Genomic DNA, 17,491 nt, shown 5'->3' with positions numbered 1-17,491 from the left:
GTAGCTAAAGCAAGCCAATTTCACATGAACCTCAGTAGATAAGGACTTGATTTCGTTCCCAAGTCGTGCAAAAATTTAAGGCTAGTTGCGAGGGTGTGAGTGTAGGTGTGCTAGGGAATGCTAACATGTATTAGATAGTGTGAAGGAATGTCAAATATGCTAATATGTGCCAAGTGCTAAGGCATGCCAAGATGTGCAAGGGTGTCACAATATGTGTCAGGGGTTGTCAAGGCAACAAAAAGGAGAAACAAGTTAAACAACAAGGAAATGAACACATAAGAGGGTTAATAAGTCATCAATTTACCTTTTCCAAGACAGTCATGTTAGGAACACCAACACTAGGTGCCAATCGGGGCTAAGTGCCAAGTGTTAGTGCATTCTCAATGCCAAATATTCCTTTGTTACTTTTCATCGAATTTCCAATATTTTATCTCAAATAACTTTAATATTAAACAATGCCAAATCATACCAAGGCATCTCAGTGAATGGTATACATGCTAAGACTTGCCAAGCGCCAACACGTGCCAAGTTCCAATGTGTGTTAGGGAGTGATACACAAGTTATGAAGTGGCAGGGCATGTCAAAGAGTGCTAAGGTGTGCCAAAGAGTGCTAATGCATATTGATGAGTGTTAGGCAGTACTAGGGAAACATAAGGGATAACTAGGTCAAAATTCATGGAAGTGAATGAATATGAGGGTGTGTAAGGGAGTTTCAACGAGTGTTAGCTGGCATGCCAAGGAGGGAGTGACAAGGTATGATAAGCATTGGTAAGGCATGCTAGGGAATAATAGTGCATGTCAAGAAGTGTTAGAGTGTATTAGGGAGTTCCAGTGTCTGTTAACATGTTCCAAATAGTGCCAAGTCATGCCAATACATTACATATGCTAAGGCATGCTAGGATGTCCAAGGTCTTAGGGTATGCCAATATGTGTCAAGAAGTGTCAAGAAAACATAAGGAAGAACCAAGCTAAAATGCATGGAAATTAACATATAAGAGGGTCAATAAGTTAGGACTTTATCTTTTTCAAAAGGGGCATGCTAGGCACACTAATAGTAGGTTCCAATACATGCAAAGTGCTAATGTATGTTAATGTATTCCAAAGTGTTCCAGGGCATGCGAGGGACTAAAATGCATTCCAACACATCCTAGGAGAGTATCATGGTATGCTAGGGCCTGCCAAAATTTTATTGGGTGTTATAGCCATGGAAATATGTTCTAGGTACAAAGATGTTCCAAGACATGCAAGGTGCCAAGGAATGTTACTGTGTGCCAAAGCATGTTATGATATGCCAAGAGTGTTGAGGACTGTTAGGTCTCTCTCATTAATATGATTTATAGAGCTTGATTATGAATTAAATAATATAGTTCCTGCACACACTAGTGGAACTTTATCTAAAGGGGATTTGTTAAATAATAAACCTAATAGAGATGAATCATGTGTTGACTCATAGGAAAATTATATTCTAATTACCTAAGGGAAAAGATACAAACTAATTACTTCTTAACAAATTGGCTGACTCTAACCACTATGGACTTGGACACATAATGAAAAATACTCCACAACAAATGTATTAAATCATTATATTTTGACAAAAAATATAGTAGCGTGCACATTGCATCATCAAAAACTAATTGGAATAATCAATGACAACGAACATTTTTTTATTGTCACCAAAATTAACCAAAAAGAGAATTTGTGAGGGTCAATAAAAGATCATCACTCGAATTGTCACCAAAGAGAGAACTAGTGATGAGCCTTTAACAACCCTCACCAAAAGTGTCACTAAAAATGGCTTTGGTGACAAACCTTAAAGGACCATCACTATATGAACTTACAAAAACGATTTTTTAAGGACCGTCACCATACACGACATTGGTGACGGACCTTAAAGGTCCATCATAGGCATGAGCCTCATAGCGACCTTTTTTTGTTGTAGTGTTAGAAAGAGTAGTTGCATAGTCTAGGAAACTTGTATTGGATATCAAGGAACTTTTATTTGACTATTTTGTTGTACAAATGGATTATATGGAGGAACACCATCCTTCTAATAAGGGTATTATGACCATAGCAAGAATATTTCACAAGAGGGGAGGTTAGTGATATGAGGAGACCTCACTCATAAGGGTACTATGTCCATAGGAAGATAAATTGATTTTTTTTTATCATTGGCAACATAGTAAGCAATGTCCAGTAACAATAAAAAAATATATCTTCAATGGGTCCCTCTCCCATTAATATCACGTAAGGAGAGAAATAAGACACTTACTAATGCAAGACAAAGTAGATTATGAACTAGTAGCTAGAAAAGGGGAGTTCAGTCCATTATCATTAATGACCATCAATATATGGTGATGTTTTGATCAATGAAAAAGTAGGAGATTTTTGGGAATAATGTTATCATTTATGAAAACCAATGTCACTCATGTCAAATAATATGTCAAAGAAAGGATATTGATGGATATAGTGTCTAGATTTCATTGATGTCAAAGGAAGTATGATGTCTTAAAGACATGATGGCTTGAAATATCACACATTGGTGACATCAAATATTGATTTAATATTATTAAGATTTTGTTGAATTTATGAAAATTGAATAAGTATGTAGAAATTTTGGATGGATGGTTGTTGTCGATAATTTTCCAATGGTATACTACACTTCGTCAAACTCCTCTAGAATAGGAAGAAAGACTAGTTTGAACATGACACCCAAGAAATAATAGCTTGAATTTTATGAGGAGTTATTAAATAGTTTTGATCGAAAATACTCACAAACAATTTGGTTGGATAGTTATATTTGATACCTTTCGGTTGATATATGACACTTGGTCAAAATCCCATTGGATAAGGAGAAACATTTATTTGAAGTTAGATATGTTTATAATGGAATAAAAGTGGTCAAACTCCTATTTTGTTATCCAATGTGCGTATTTGATGGTGAATCAAGTGGTTAGTGCCTATCTTGGTCAACTAATGGTTGCAGAGGTACAAGATTGATGATGTTTAATAATAGGATATTTTTAATGTTGTCATGGTTCTACGTGGGAACTAATAAGGGCCTGAACCCATACCCCATGAATAAATGAATATGTGTTGGGGTGGTTTATAGGGACATGTGTAACCTTACAATGTGTCCAACACTAGTATGACATGGAAGATCCATTGCAACTCCTATGTGGTCTTCTTGTCGTAAAACTCAACCCCCCCATTATTGATGTGTTCACTTCAAATAATGGGGACCTTTCTATCAAAATTTTGGCTAAACACCTTCTAGGATTTCTATTGAGTTGATTATCCTATGATTTTGTTAATTTTTCATTTTCTTTGGATTCTTGTTTTGATTGCTCTATTGAAATCGATTTTTTATAAGCTTTCCATTGACACTTATTTTGCCTCATTTTGTCAACTGGTTTGTAAATGACACTCCTTTGAGATTTAATCATTTGTTGCCTAGGTTAAAAATGCATAAAATGTACAATATTCCATTTTTGTAAATAAATTAGTTCAATAATGCATTTGTTTTAAATATTAACCCCTAGTTAGTTATTACTAACATTTTTCGTTTTTTTACTGATACAGCCAAATCATGAAGCAAGCGGATTTTAGTAACTCACTCCAATATTTCAAATAAATTATTAATCTTAAAAGCCAAGAACAACTTAAATACAAAATAATGTTTAATATTAAATTTTAAATTAATTAAATTAATTGTTATATAAAATATAATCAATTCAATTAAATTAAAATTTAATACAAAATATATATAAAATAAAAAAAAATAATAACAAGAAAACAATTGGTCGCATCAAGGCTTTTGATCAGAACTTTTTAAAAAACCAGGAAGACCTTAAAATCTCCAATCTCCCGATTGCGAAAAGACATCCTTCCTCGACTGTGATCTCCCAATTAAACAAAATTCAAAGGGACATAAGACGTCAAGGCAAAGTATCATAACGAAACGTTATAGTTCATTTGTTTGAAAATTCGCTCATACGAATGAGTGAATGAGTGAAGTAAGGTAGGGGCAGGATACTATTAAAATAGTTTAAATATTTAATGATAAATTTTAAATTAATTAAAATTAATTAATATATAGAATTTAATTAATATAACTAAATTAAAATTTAAATATTATTTAGATTAATATTGATTAGTTATAAATAGTTAATTATATTAATTAGTTAGATTAATATTAATTAATATTAATTAATAATAGTTTATTGATTAATTAGCTTAGTTCATAATTAACAATTAAATTAGAATTAATTATTGGATAATTAGAATTCTAATTTAGGATTAAATTTTTAATTCTAATTTTTTTAGTCCAGTGACAGAAATTCCAAAATTGTGCCATATTTGACTCATCAACTGTGGAAGCTCATAGATTGAGTTTTACTTGGCCAAATGAGTCTCAGGATGGCTCATTGGAAAGATAAAATCAAGAAAAACATTTCTGAGGAGGTTTCACTTATAGATTTGGTCATTTATTGGCTCAAAAATCAGGTAGAATATCAAGCTCCGAATTTTCAAAACAAATTCAATTTTCTGAGTTTTATCTTTTGCATTTTCATTTGTCCAAGTCTTTTCTCAATGCAGATCCATTCATCAATGATGTCCTTGGTCAATTAAACTATCCCAAGCATCAATAGAGAGCTTATATTTTATTTTCAATAATTTAATCAATTGCATTTGATTGGATTTGTTTTAATGCCAGAAATAATATTTTGATTTTATTGTTGCATCTTAATTCATTTTTTATTTCTTTTTACAGGGAAACAAAAGAAGAGATACGGAGAAAAGGATCTCAATTAATGAGAATTCTCCGACAATTAAAGATTAGAATTTTTTAGCAAATAAAATTGGATTGGGCAGATTTTTTCTTCAACAAACTCTCCTCTCAAAATACTTTTGGAAATATTATAAATAATAGATTGCAGAATGTAATAAAGGGCTGCTCTCCTCTGCAATTTTGGACTTCTAAAAGCACTTCTGTAATAAGAATTTAGAGTTATGGGAGGGAGTAGAGAAAATATCAAATTTGGGGATTATTGAGGACTTTTCTTTTGTACCTTGAATTACGCATGATGGGAAAAGTTTGCACTATTGTGGCTTTAGTTTTGAAAGGAGAAGTTCAAGCAATGCAAAGGACTGTTGGAGACCAAGGTTAGAGAAATGGATTCAATAAATTGGTATTTCTGATACTATTATTTCAAATATCAGTTTCATTTTTATTATAACAAGAATGCGTCATTTTATTCATGTTTGTGCACTTTTGTCAATATGGGTAATTTGCATCAATATTGTTATTATGTATCTCTGCTCTTATGGATTAAATTCTGATTTCTGAATAACTATTTACTCATAAATCTTTTTTATAAAACTAATTTATTAAATAGTAATGTGTTGTGAACTATTTTTACATATTACTGTTTAATTATTGGATTTACTGATTTGATAATCAATATCATTTTTGTGAATTACTTCCTGGAATGTTGTTGGATTATTATTTCAGCTAATAGGTCTCAATAGGATGTGTTTTGGTATCCATAATGTCAGTTAATTGGACTACTTCATTAACTTGATATTCATTATAAACAAGACATGTTTAAATCTCAATATTTTAAATATCTTGGTCTTGGTTGGGTTAGATCTATATCTGCTTAATTGAGATAAGATTTAGATAGTTTCTTTTGCTTGCATCATAGAATAAGTTTGCATTTAGATTAAGTCCTACATTATTTTAAGTCCTCTAAACAAAGAGGCACAATTTTACTTTTGGCTTGGTTGAACCCAAATCATCTTAAGGGTCATTCTCTTGCCTGATCAACAAGAATAAGTGATTTGATATCCCTGTCTATTGGTAGTTAAAGATACATCATAAACCAATAGTGATAGGGAGAAGGTAACTGGACTTAGTTAAACTAGTCGAAGCCACCACACCAAACAGAAAAGGAGTTGCTTTAAGGTCCGGACCGGGTGGTTATCCCCCATTGTTGTTGCAGTGATTTTCGAGGCATCAACATTTTTGGCGCTAGAAGGAGGGCCTAAAACTTGTTGTCTATTGGATTTTTTTCAATTTTAACATTTTATTTAATTACGATGGCTCCTTTTAAACATCCAATTTGGAGTTGTATCCATGGACGTGCATCTTCCAATATTCCACTCGAAGTAGTAAGACTCTTATCTCAGGTAAAGTTTAATGGTAAGATAAATTCTTCTGCTTTTAATCATGTCTTTCAGTTTATTCAAAATGTTTCAAATTATGATTTTCAAGGAATTGATGAAGGCATGTTATGCAGAATTTTTACTCTCACATTTGCGGCAAAAGCCAGAAACTGGTGTAAAACTCTTCCAGTTGCCTCAATTCGCAGCTGGGATCAATTTGTTACAATTTTGATTTATAAATTTGACAGCTATGATTATGAGCATGTATGTGATGAAATTGAATATCTACGAAGGTTTGAAAATGAGTCTGGCATTGATTTTAACATTCGATTTCATTTGAATTGTTTATGATTTAAATTTCGAAGATAAATATATGGAAGAAGAATCACTAGATTGGTTTGAATATATTTGCTCTCTTCCTCCCATTCCCAATTGATATGAGATTAATTCAATCTTTGCCTCATCCGGTTCCAACATAAATGAGAATTCCAATATGGATGTGCAAATACATTATGATGAAGTGGTCTCACAAAGCTTGGAAAATATTTCTATTAAAATGCAAGAAGGTAATAGCAACAATTTTGGAGAAAGAGCTGCCTTGAAATCCAAAAGTTACTTTGCGGTAAATTTAGAAGATCAGATTGCAAATCATCAAGTACAAGAAACAATCAAAGTAAATAATAAAATGGAAACTGTTGTACAAATTTCTGAATTTTTCCATGATGAACAAATGACGAAATCACACCAGCAAAGCAATATTCTTCAAGAAAGCATGAGTATGCAAAGGAATGATCTGCAATCTGAAATTTACAATGAGCATAATGCACAAGAATTTTCAAACAGAGACATTTTTAAATGCATTATTTCATATTCGCATTTTCCCCTTTATCCTGATATTTTTGGTGATGGTAATTTTTCCTCTCTCAGTATAAATGATATTTCATAAAATAAAGAGGGTGATCTAAATGAATTACCAATAAGCTTTTATCAAGATAGAGAAACAATTATTGATCATTCTTCTGAAATTAATGAACATCAAATTTTTGTTCCTCCTTATTTTGATATATTGGACGAAATCGAAGGAAATTCTAGAAAATATTGTGAAGTCATTTATGATAATTACTCTGACATTGAAGATGTTGATTACTATATTCATGAGGAGATTCAAATAACATATGAGAATGAGGAACGTTTCAATTTAGAAATTATTCCAACCATTCCTCATTCTAGAGCAACATATTATCTTCATGATTTCACTATTCAAGAAAACATTCCAATTTATCATTCATATCATGATCAAGTTCTCATTCCTACTCATAATCATAATTTGTTTTCTAATTCACAAGTTGGAATTGGAAAATACTCAAATTTCATAATTCTAGGCAATCCTTGTAAAAAAAAAATTAATTGAAAACGATCCCAAATGTGCTATAACATTAGTTGTAACAATAGTGATTTCCATTTTTTTTTTTTTCCTCACACCTTTTGTATAAAAGCAGATTTTATTTCTAATTTTATTTTTCAGATTTTTGACACTTTACGCTAGCATATTGAACACTTTAATAGTGAACACTCAATTGATGCATTTCCCAATTGGGAAATTGAAGTTTCATATTATAATCATGAACATCCAAAGCTATTAATATTTCAATTTCAATCGATGTTCACTTCTTATCAATTGTTTCTACCTTCTTAAAGGAAATGTCAACAAGAGAATGTATTTTTACAATCTAGCAAGCAATCCAATCCAATTAATAATTTTCTCTTTTATTTGAAAGATTTGCATCTATTTTTCATTAGCTTATTTGAAAACTGTTTGGAAATTTTTCCTTCAAGGAAGATTGTTAATAATTTAACATTTGTACGTAGCACTAAAAATTTTGTTCAGGCCTTTGAATGTAAAAGTTCATATCCACAATCTGGCCTTTCATCTCCTCTTTTGAACATTTCTCAATTATTAATAGAAATCCACCCAGATTTCTATGATCCAATTGGTATTCAATTGGAAAAGAAATTTCAAGAGGAGATTTTAATTAAGTTGCTAACAATAACTGTGTATTATACCTACAGATTTAATTTTCTTAGTTCAATTAGATTTGTATTTTTATTATTAATCGTTGAATTGTACATACATACAGGAATTAGAATGAAAGAATGGCTACATTAGAAATATGACTATACCTAGTCATTTTCATGTATATGGTTAGAATAGGAAGTAGAATTAATGTAGTTAATTTATTTCAACAATTTTGTAGATTAAAAAATAAAGCAAAGCAATCAACTCATATCATATACATTTTCAGTGAAACATTTTCTTCTCATTGGAAAATTTTTAATTTTTGCTTCTGTTTTTAAATAAAAAAAATTCTTGCAGCAATACCTCTACCCATGAATACATCTCTACCTTGTGGTGATCCTTTACATCATCTCTTCCAGTGCACTTACCAAAATGTCGAGCTTTACCTCTAAATATGTTGATTCCTCTGGATCTATGGTCTTTATCTCTTCTTTCTTCAACGTTTCCCTTCTTATTAGCAAATTAGCCTCTACATCTACTGCATTGTTCTGCATCTCTTCAAGTGTTGCAAGGTTCCTTTCTCTTAGTTGAAACTCCATTTTTGGATCAAAGGCATCTGGGTGGTGTAAGAGAGTGGATCCAGGAGGAGGTCTTATATTAACCAGCATTGAAAAATAGACTTGGTTAAACCTAGCAGAAAACTATTGTAGTGTCTCCCCTGGCAATATTTTCAGCTGGTTATAATCTTGTATAATCAAGAAAGGGTTTTGTCGACGACCCACTTGTTGAGGAAAACTTTGACGAATTGCTGGAAATCTGAAATGCTCGCATCAGGTAGAGTTTTGAACCAACTCTTGACTTTTCCTTGTAAAGAAAGATAAAAAAGCCTAATACTGACATCCTCTTCATCAACTTCAAAAAGGTCAAGAAAAGACTCAAAATTCAGTACATCTCTCTCAACAGTGATGTTGTCACATTCACCATCAAATATTGGTAGATATAGGTAATGATTTTAGGGAAGGCATGAGATATAGGAGGTAAAATCAGAGGCTTGTATCTATCTAGAATTTTACAAGGTATAGGAATATGTACAGAAGGTGTAAAATCAGTGTTTGTCTCTTGAGGCTCATCAATTTGAAGACGATCATCATAAAATTCAGAAGAAGGGTCTTGAAAAAGATCGAAGGCATGCACATATTTTGTATCCACAATCTTCAAAGGGAAAGAATCAAATGCAGGTCTAGGATCTTTCCTCGAATACAATATACTTTGTAAAGCTTTCTTGGAATTCTCCAAAAAAGAGAAAAAATAATTTATAATAAATAACATAATGTCTTGGATGAAATTCCAACTTGAACACCTCATCTTTCCATATTGTCCTTTCATGTTTTTGCTAGTTAGGTTCATCCTCCAGTGGAGTCCTTGGATTTGATCTCAAAACTAATTTGGAATCACAAAGGGAATGATTTAGCCTCGTTGTGTCTGATCATTGTTCACCATCAACAATCAGATCTGAACTTGATTACATTTTGCTGAGGAACATAAAACTACGTTGCCTAGTATGGTCACCACTATGTTAGGGTGTGGATCTACCTGAGGCTGAAGGAAGATAGGTCTAGGGTAACATCAAACCATGCTTAACCTAGTAGCTAGCCCTACCAGGTCGGGAGATAGCTCTCTCCTTGTCAATATCAATTAGGATATTGGCAATTAGGGCTTGAGATGACTAAATTTAATGTAGATTTTAGGCTAGGTATAGTAGCTCAAGGTTTCTGGTTTGATTTTTAGGTTTTGGTTGCTGGATCAATTGGAGAAGGCAGATTGGGTCTGGGAAATTAACTCAGGGATACAATCATGTTTTGTGGGGTCAGGTAGCCAAAGGATTTATGTGTTAGAAATTGGTTAAGATGGTAGATTTAGATTGCCGAGCGGTTGAAAAGGGCATGGGGAGCATGAATCCTCTTCAAACTGTTGAAAAACATAGGAAACCAAACGCATTCCCAATACAAAACACTATAAATTATTGTATTTTGTCTATTCACCTTGATTCATTTAGTTTAGAAGAGAGAGAGAGATTTGGATACATATAAAACTTAAGAAGAACTCATTACAAAGAATAAACAATACATAAACTCAATATCACAAGAATCCCACAAAAATATCTGTGGAACCCTCTTTTATTCCTTGCCAACTGCGGTAGGGATGTACAATAGAGCTCAAAGCTTCCATAAGAGTGCAACCTTTACAAATTACTAAGAGAAAACATAATATAGGCATCAAACAACTCATGCTAGTCATTAGGGGTCGAATCCATGAGCCAAGGAGGTGTTTCAATAGCATCTAAACTAGGAACATGAAAATAGGCAGTGGAACATCGCCTTTAAAACTAAGGAAATTGATACATTCAGTTCAAAACCACTTTTCATTTGATGTATCTACCCCATCAAGTGTTTTCCATCAATATTTACATCATATTACATCATTTACCATGCAAAATTTACCAAGAAAAGAAGAACAAGTCAACTGCTAAAGAAACTAGGCAAAATTTGACTTTTAGGCAAAATAGACAAAAATTTGCCTGATGCGCAGCGTCGCCTCAAGGCTACTTTTGGAGGCCTTCCACTCATCCAAATCAGACCCAATATAGCTTGTTAGAAATCTCTACCTGTCTAGATTCCGAAACATCTTTAATTTCCTGATTTGGAGTTGATTTTCCCATTCAAAAGTGGATTCTCCCAAGACTGTTTCTTGTGTGTCCAAAACGTGGTAGAGAGCAATGTTTGGGTGTTTTTTTCCCTTTAGGTGACCCAAATCTTCTCCAAAATTGATGAAATTTTCTAGGTTTGCTTATTTTTTGATGTTGAATCCAAATCTATAAGCCATTTGTCAAGTGGATGCACCAATTCAATGCGCAACGCCGGTGGCACTGCACATTAGCTGAAATTTCCTATGTTTCCTAATTCAAAAATTTGAAAATGACAAAATTGTCTCAAAATTTGCCCAATTTTGGCTCAAAGCTGCATCATGGGTTAATTTGTTGGGCTAGAGTCACATAAGCCAAAATTTTTAGCTTTTCATCCTTCTTTTTGCCTTTTAAGGCCCTCCTTAATCTTGCCTAAGGTGTTTGATCCTCTTGTTGCATATTCTATTCTGGGTCAAATAATGGTGGGCCATATGCGTTAGCATCTTGTTGTCTCTATTTTATTTCTTTAGAAGCCCCTCAAAGTGGATGTTTACCTTTTCAAGCCATATCTCTCTCTCATGATCCACTTAGCCCTCTCTAAATTAACTGACAAAGCTGGTATCTTCTCCTCTTGCTTCTTAATGATCATGTCTTTGACAATCCTTCGATCTTGAGCATCCAAGTCAATGACATTAACTCTTTGTGTCTCCTCATGGTCAACAAGGTCAAAATCTCTCTCCATTCTTATGGCTATGAACACTTGTGGTTGTATAGACAATTTGAAGTGAAAACAAAGTGGAGGAATGAAGTGGACAGTGTATGGAGGGGTATGTGAATGTATGAGATGTAAATAGAGTTTAGGGAATGTGAACGGGATTTAGGAGAGAGGGTAGGGTTTTTAGGAGAATAGGTAAGGTTTGTAGGGGAGTAGGTAGAATAGGTTTTGTATGTGGAGGGTTAGGGTCTTATGTAGAATAGGGTTTGGGAATAGTGGGATGTAGGGATTCGGGTTTGGGGATTGGAAAAAATAGATTAAGGGAATAATGCCTATGGAGTTAGGGAAGGGATTAGGAGATAGGTTTTGGGCAAATGCAGTTAGGAAATATGGAATAAGAAACTCTAGTTTGTAGTGTATGGGGTAGTTTAGAGAAAAAATAGGGTTTTATATTTAAGAGGCATAAACCATTAAACATGCATGAAAACCCTAGCTTAAACTGAAGGATAGGGTATACTTACTTGAACAGAGGTGAATGAAGCAATAGCAATGAGTGAAGATGAGTTTTAGAGGTTTGGAAGCTTCACAGCCCAATGCACTGTGCCACCAACCCAATGCGTAGTGCCTCCTTGATGCGCAGCACTAGTGTATTCTTCTGAAGGAAGTTTGGCTCTGATATGCAGCACCAGCCTCCCAATGCATAGCGCCACTATTCCTATGCATAGCACCAACTTCAAGGCGAGTTTTAATTGCCTTCCTGATCTTGAAATTGGGTGTGTGATAGCTCGTTGAAAATCTTGTCATGTCTACTTTCTAGAACATCTTGAATTTTTCAATTTGGTGTTAATTTTCCCTATCAAAAATGAAATCTCTCGAGACTGGTCAAAATGTGCAAAATGAGGTTGCCTAAATGCAGAGTGCTATTGCAGTCAACTTTTGAAGGTCTTCCTCAACTCCAAATTGATCTCATGATAGCTCATTGGAGAGCTCTCTATGTCTATCATTTAAATCATCAAGAAAGTCACTTAAATATCTCAGCTAGGTGAAATATTGATTTTCCCAAGGTTTCTCAATAGGTGCATCAATCCTTCTGAGGGCAATGATGTTTTCTACATTTCTCCCAAACCATGAAACCTGTGTAAAAACTGAAGGAATTTTTTCTTCTTAGGTAAATAATGGAAAAAAACCTCTCTCACTTTTGTCAAATTCATCTGTTTTTGCTTAGAAAAATAGTTTGAGGGAAACGTATCCCGATATGTGGATCAGGGGATTTGTAGAAATGAAGGGAAATGAAGGAGATGAGGGGTTTATAAATTCTTGAGAAAATTTTAGGAAGTAGTGAGGGATATTAGGAATTAGGGGAAAATGGAATTTCAAATATTGAGTGAGGGGAAGGAGTCTAAAAGGGAAAAACACATGCCTAACCTAGAAAATTGTCAAATTGTAGCAACAACATAGGGTTTGTGGGAAAATTATGAATTTGAGGGATATCAGTGATGGGAATTGTTTAAGAAGATATATTAAGGATACGGGAAGGTGTATGAACATCAGGACACAAGTTTGGTTGATCATTTGGTCATCCAAGAGAAATTACCTTCAAAACCCTAGGAGAGGGAAATGGGCCTTACCCAAGTACAACGGAAGCACGAACATGGTGTAAAATCACCCATTGGAATCTAAAATGATGATGACAACTTTTTGAATGATGGTACACTCATCCGAATGGTGACATGGATCGACACTTGGAAAACTTTGGAAAGCAAATCCTAGACCTAAGACATAGTGATCAAATTTTACTTGAAGACTCACTGAAATGACAAAATTTGACTTTGACACCCTAAGACCACTTTATAAGAGCATGTTTGATCACTAGTGGAAGGCTTCAAAGACTGACACTAACATGCTCCATCTCATTGCACATCTTCTCATTACATGTTTTCATATCGGCAATTTGCTATTACAACCTCCGATGTGATAGCTTCCAATGCATGTCTCTAAGCCATTAATATTTAATCAATATATGGCATAGCAACAAAGGTGAAGTCATGTATATTAAACTTGAAGCATGGTGAAGAAACATGTGATGCGAGTCATCTGATACGGCGATGTGTTATTTTAAAAGCAAGCTTGCATAGCCACTATGGTAAGAAAGAAGTTGATGACAAATTTGCAGCATATCAAAATCACTTCGATTTCTCATATATTTCAGTTTTAAATATATAATTCCATAATTAAATATGCAATTCAAGACCTCTCTATATTCATATTTTAATTTTATTATCTTTGATTTGGTCTTCATTCTGAACAATTTATAAAATCATGGAGTCTATATGAAACTAATAATATTTTGAGAAACATTCATTATTGCAAATTCTCATTCTCATTTCTGATGCATTTGTTTTCCCTCGCACACTAAGCATTCCATTCTTAGATTTTACTGCTTGCTTTAGGTTAAGTAAAATAAATAATGATTTTGGGTTATAGGATTTTGGTTAATTTTCCTTCTTCATGTTTTTAATGTTGATTGAAATAAGAAATCAACGAGTATTGGAGAAACTGATACATTTCAGGTAAGATCAAATGCAATTATCCAATGGTAAGATCCATGTACCCACTTTCATTAATTTCCATTTCATTACTTTAGTTTTGTTTTTAAAGTATGTTGATATAAAAAATATGTTTTGCAGTTCTCCATTTGAAGCTTTCAATCCTCTGTCGAATCATATTTTGGAAGTCCTATACTCTTCTCCTGGTTTTATTTCAAAAAGCAACGATAATCTTCATCGAAACAACTACACCAGGAAGTTTCTGAACCTTTAATTTCTTTCTTTAAGTATTCCTTTTATTAGAAAATGATTAAGAGGATGCTTTGGAACAAGAATATTGATATCAGACAGAAAGTTTTCATTGTGGCTGAATTTTATCATCATTGTTATCCAAAAAGCATAAAACACTTACAACCCTGCAAGGTATGATTTTTCTAAATCTTGACATCAAAAGGAATGATTACATGATTATTTTCTTTTTTCTTCATATTGTTGAGACATTGGTATAAACATTCTTGTTGGAGTTTATCTTCCGAAACTTGGATTTTCCTTTCAAATTTCAAATTTCTTCATTTTTATTTTTGTTTGCTAATTTCTTTTCTCACTTCGGTTTAAGAATTCTTTTCCTTTGGTTTTCAGTTTTGATTTTGATGAATTTGCCATGATTTATATGGAAGGCCTTCTTGTTACTTAACAATAGTTGACATACATGGAGAAAAAATTATGAATAGTCACCTATTAGCTTTTTCTTTAAATCTCTTAATAAAATTTGTTTTTCTTATTATAAAGGTAGACATACCTAAGGAAGAGATTACAAAACAAGAGATGTTGACAAAGTATCATAAAATATGAAGAGATTAATTTTCATCAAAATTGTAACCATTTTGAGATTTCGATATTTTATTAAGATCTTTCAAAGTTCTGTTATCACTCAAGAAAATTTATTTTTAACCAAGTAAAGACACTTTACAACACAACACCTTTAACTCTAAAATTATCATTCTTAACTCTTAAGGAGTCAATGATTCTCCCTGTTCCGAAGAGTCTTATTTTTCTAGAGTATAATCCAGAAATATATTTAAACTTAAAATATAAGAGGTCTCATCATGAGCCTGCTTACCATGATCATAGGGGAAAAATAGGCTGACATTACCAATACTGCTAAACAAACTAGGGTAATGGCTTATGATTGCAAACAATTATAAGACAAGGGGTCTCATCACAAGTCAGCTTGTTCAGTCCAATTATAACCGGTGAATGGCATTATCAACTCTCTGGCTACCAGACCAGGACAATGGCTTTTAAGAACTAAAAAATAAAAAATAAACATATATAAATGGATTTATCTGTAGGTCAATAATTCTTAAATAGATGGGATTCTAAATCATTGATAATTAAAAGGTAACCCTATGGAGACTATAGATTTTTGCTGGCAGGAATGGCTCTACGTATGGAAAATGAGTACATTTTAAAAGCTAAGCTGTAAAGTGACCCTTGCTTTATCTCTACAACTAATTAAGGACTGATATAGAGTTTTGAAATATTTTAATTTATGAGGAATTTTAAGAAAAATTACAGTTAGATGATTCTTGCTTTTATTCAGATTAATGAACACATAGTCAAGCAATCCAAAAATAATTTTCTCTTCTTTAATTATTTTTACTTTAATTTTAGGAAAATCGCATTCATACCAGACATAGATAACTGGTTCTTCTCCCGTGTGTTGCCATTGTTGTGGTAAAAACACAACCCCCGCATTATTGATGTGTTCACTTCAAGTAATGGAGACCCTTTCTATGAAAATTTTGGCTAAACACCTTTTAGGATTTTTATTTAGTTGATTATCCTATGCTTTTGTTAATTTTTTATTTTCTTTGGATTATGGTTTTGATTGCTTTGTTGAAATCTATTTTTTATAAGCTTCCCATTGACACTTGCTTTGCCTCATTGGTCAATTAGTTCCATAATGCATTTTTTTAAATATTAACCCCTAGTTAGTTATTACTAACATTTTTCATTTTTTTACTTATACAGCCAAATCATGAAGCAACAAGACTTTAGTAACTCACTCCAATATTTCAAATAAATTACTAATCTTAAAAACCCAGAACATCGAAGTGGGTGTAGTTTAGAAACTAAATTTCATGAAAATAAAACCAAAATAAAAATTAATGTTCAATATTAAATTTTAAATTAATTAAATTAATTGATATATAAAATATAATCAATTTAATTAAATTAAAATTTAATACATAATATATATATATATATATATATATATATATATAATAACAAAAAAACAATTTGATCACATCAGAGCTTTTGATTGGAACATTTTAAAAAACCCCGAAGACCTTAAAATCCCCGATCTCTCGATTGCAAAAAGACATCCTCCGCGACTCCGATCTCCCGATTAAACAAAAGTCAAAGGGACATAAGATGTCAAGGAAAAGCATCGTAATGAAACGTTATAATTCATTTGTTTGAAAATTCACTCATACGAATGAGTGAATGAGTGAAGTAAGGTAGGGGTAGGATAATGTTAAAAGAGTTTAAATATTTAATAATAAATTTTAAATTAATTAAAATTAATTAATATAATTAAGTTTAAATTTAAATATTATTTAGATTAATATTAATTAGTTATAAATAGTTAGTTATATTAATAAGTTAGATTAAGATTAATTAATAATAGTTTATTAATTAGTTAGCTTAGTTCATAATTAACAATTAAATTAGAACTAATTATTAGATAATTAGAATTCTAATTTATGATTAAATTTTTAATTTTGATTTTTTTAGCCTAGCAACAGAAATTCAAGAATTGTGCCACATTTGACTCATCAACTGTGGAAGATCATAGATTGAGTTTTACTTGGCCAAATGAGGTCCAGGACAGCTCATTGGAAAGATAAAATCAAGGAGAACATTTCTGAGAATGTTTCACTAATAGATTTGGTCATTTATTGGGTTGAAAATCAGGCAGAATATCAAGCTTCGAATTTTCAAAACAAAATCAATTTTCTGAGTTTTATTTTTTGCATTTTCATTTGTCCAAGCCTTTTCTCAATGCAGTTTCATTCATCAATGATATCCTTGGCCAATTAAACCATCCCCGGCATCAATAGAGAGCTTATATTTTATTTTCAATTATTTAATTAATTGCATTTGATTGGATTTGTTTTAATGCCAGAAATGATATTTTGATTTTATTATGGCATCTCAATTCACTATTGATTTCTTTTTACAGGAAAACAGTAGAAGAGATATGGAGAAAATGATCTCAATCAATGAGAATGCTCCAACAATTAAAGATTGGAATTTTTGAGCAAATAAAATTAGATTGAGCAGATTTTTTCTTCAAC

Source organism: Pinus tabuliformis, chromosome 4_2 (assembly GCF_031772625.1).
Source record: "Pinus tabuliformis cultivar Carrire ecotype Pingquan chromosome 4_2, CPIR1, whole genome shotgun sequence".
Lineage (NCBI taxonomy): Eukaryota > Viridiplantae > Streptophyta > Pinopsida > Pinales > Pinaceae > Pinus > Pinus tabuliformis.
Note: the sequence above shows the minus strand (reverse complement) of the source record.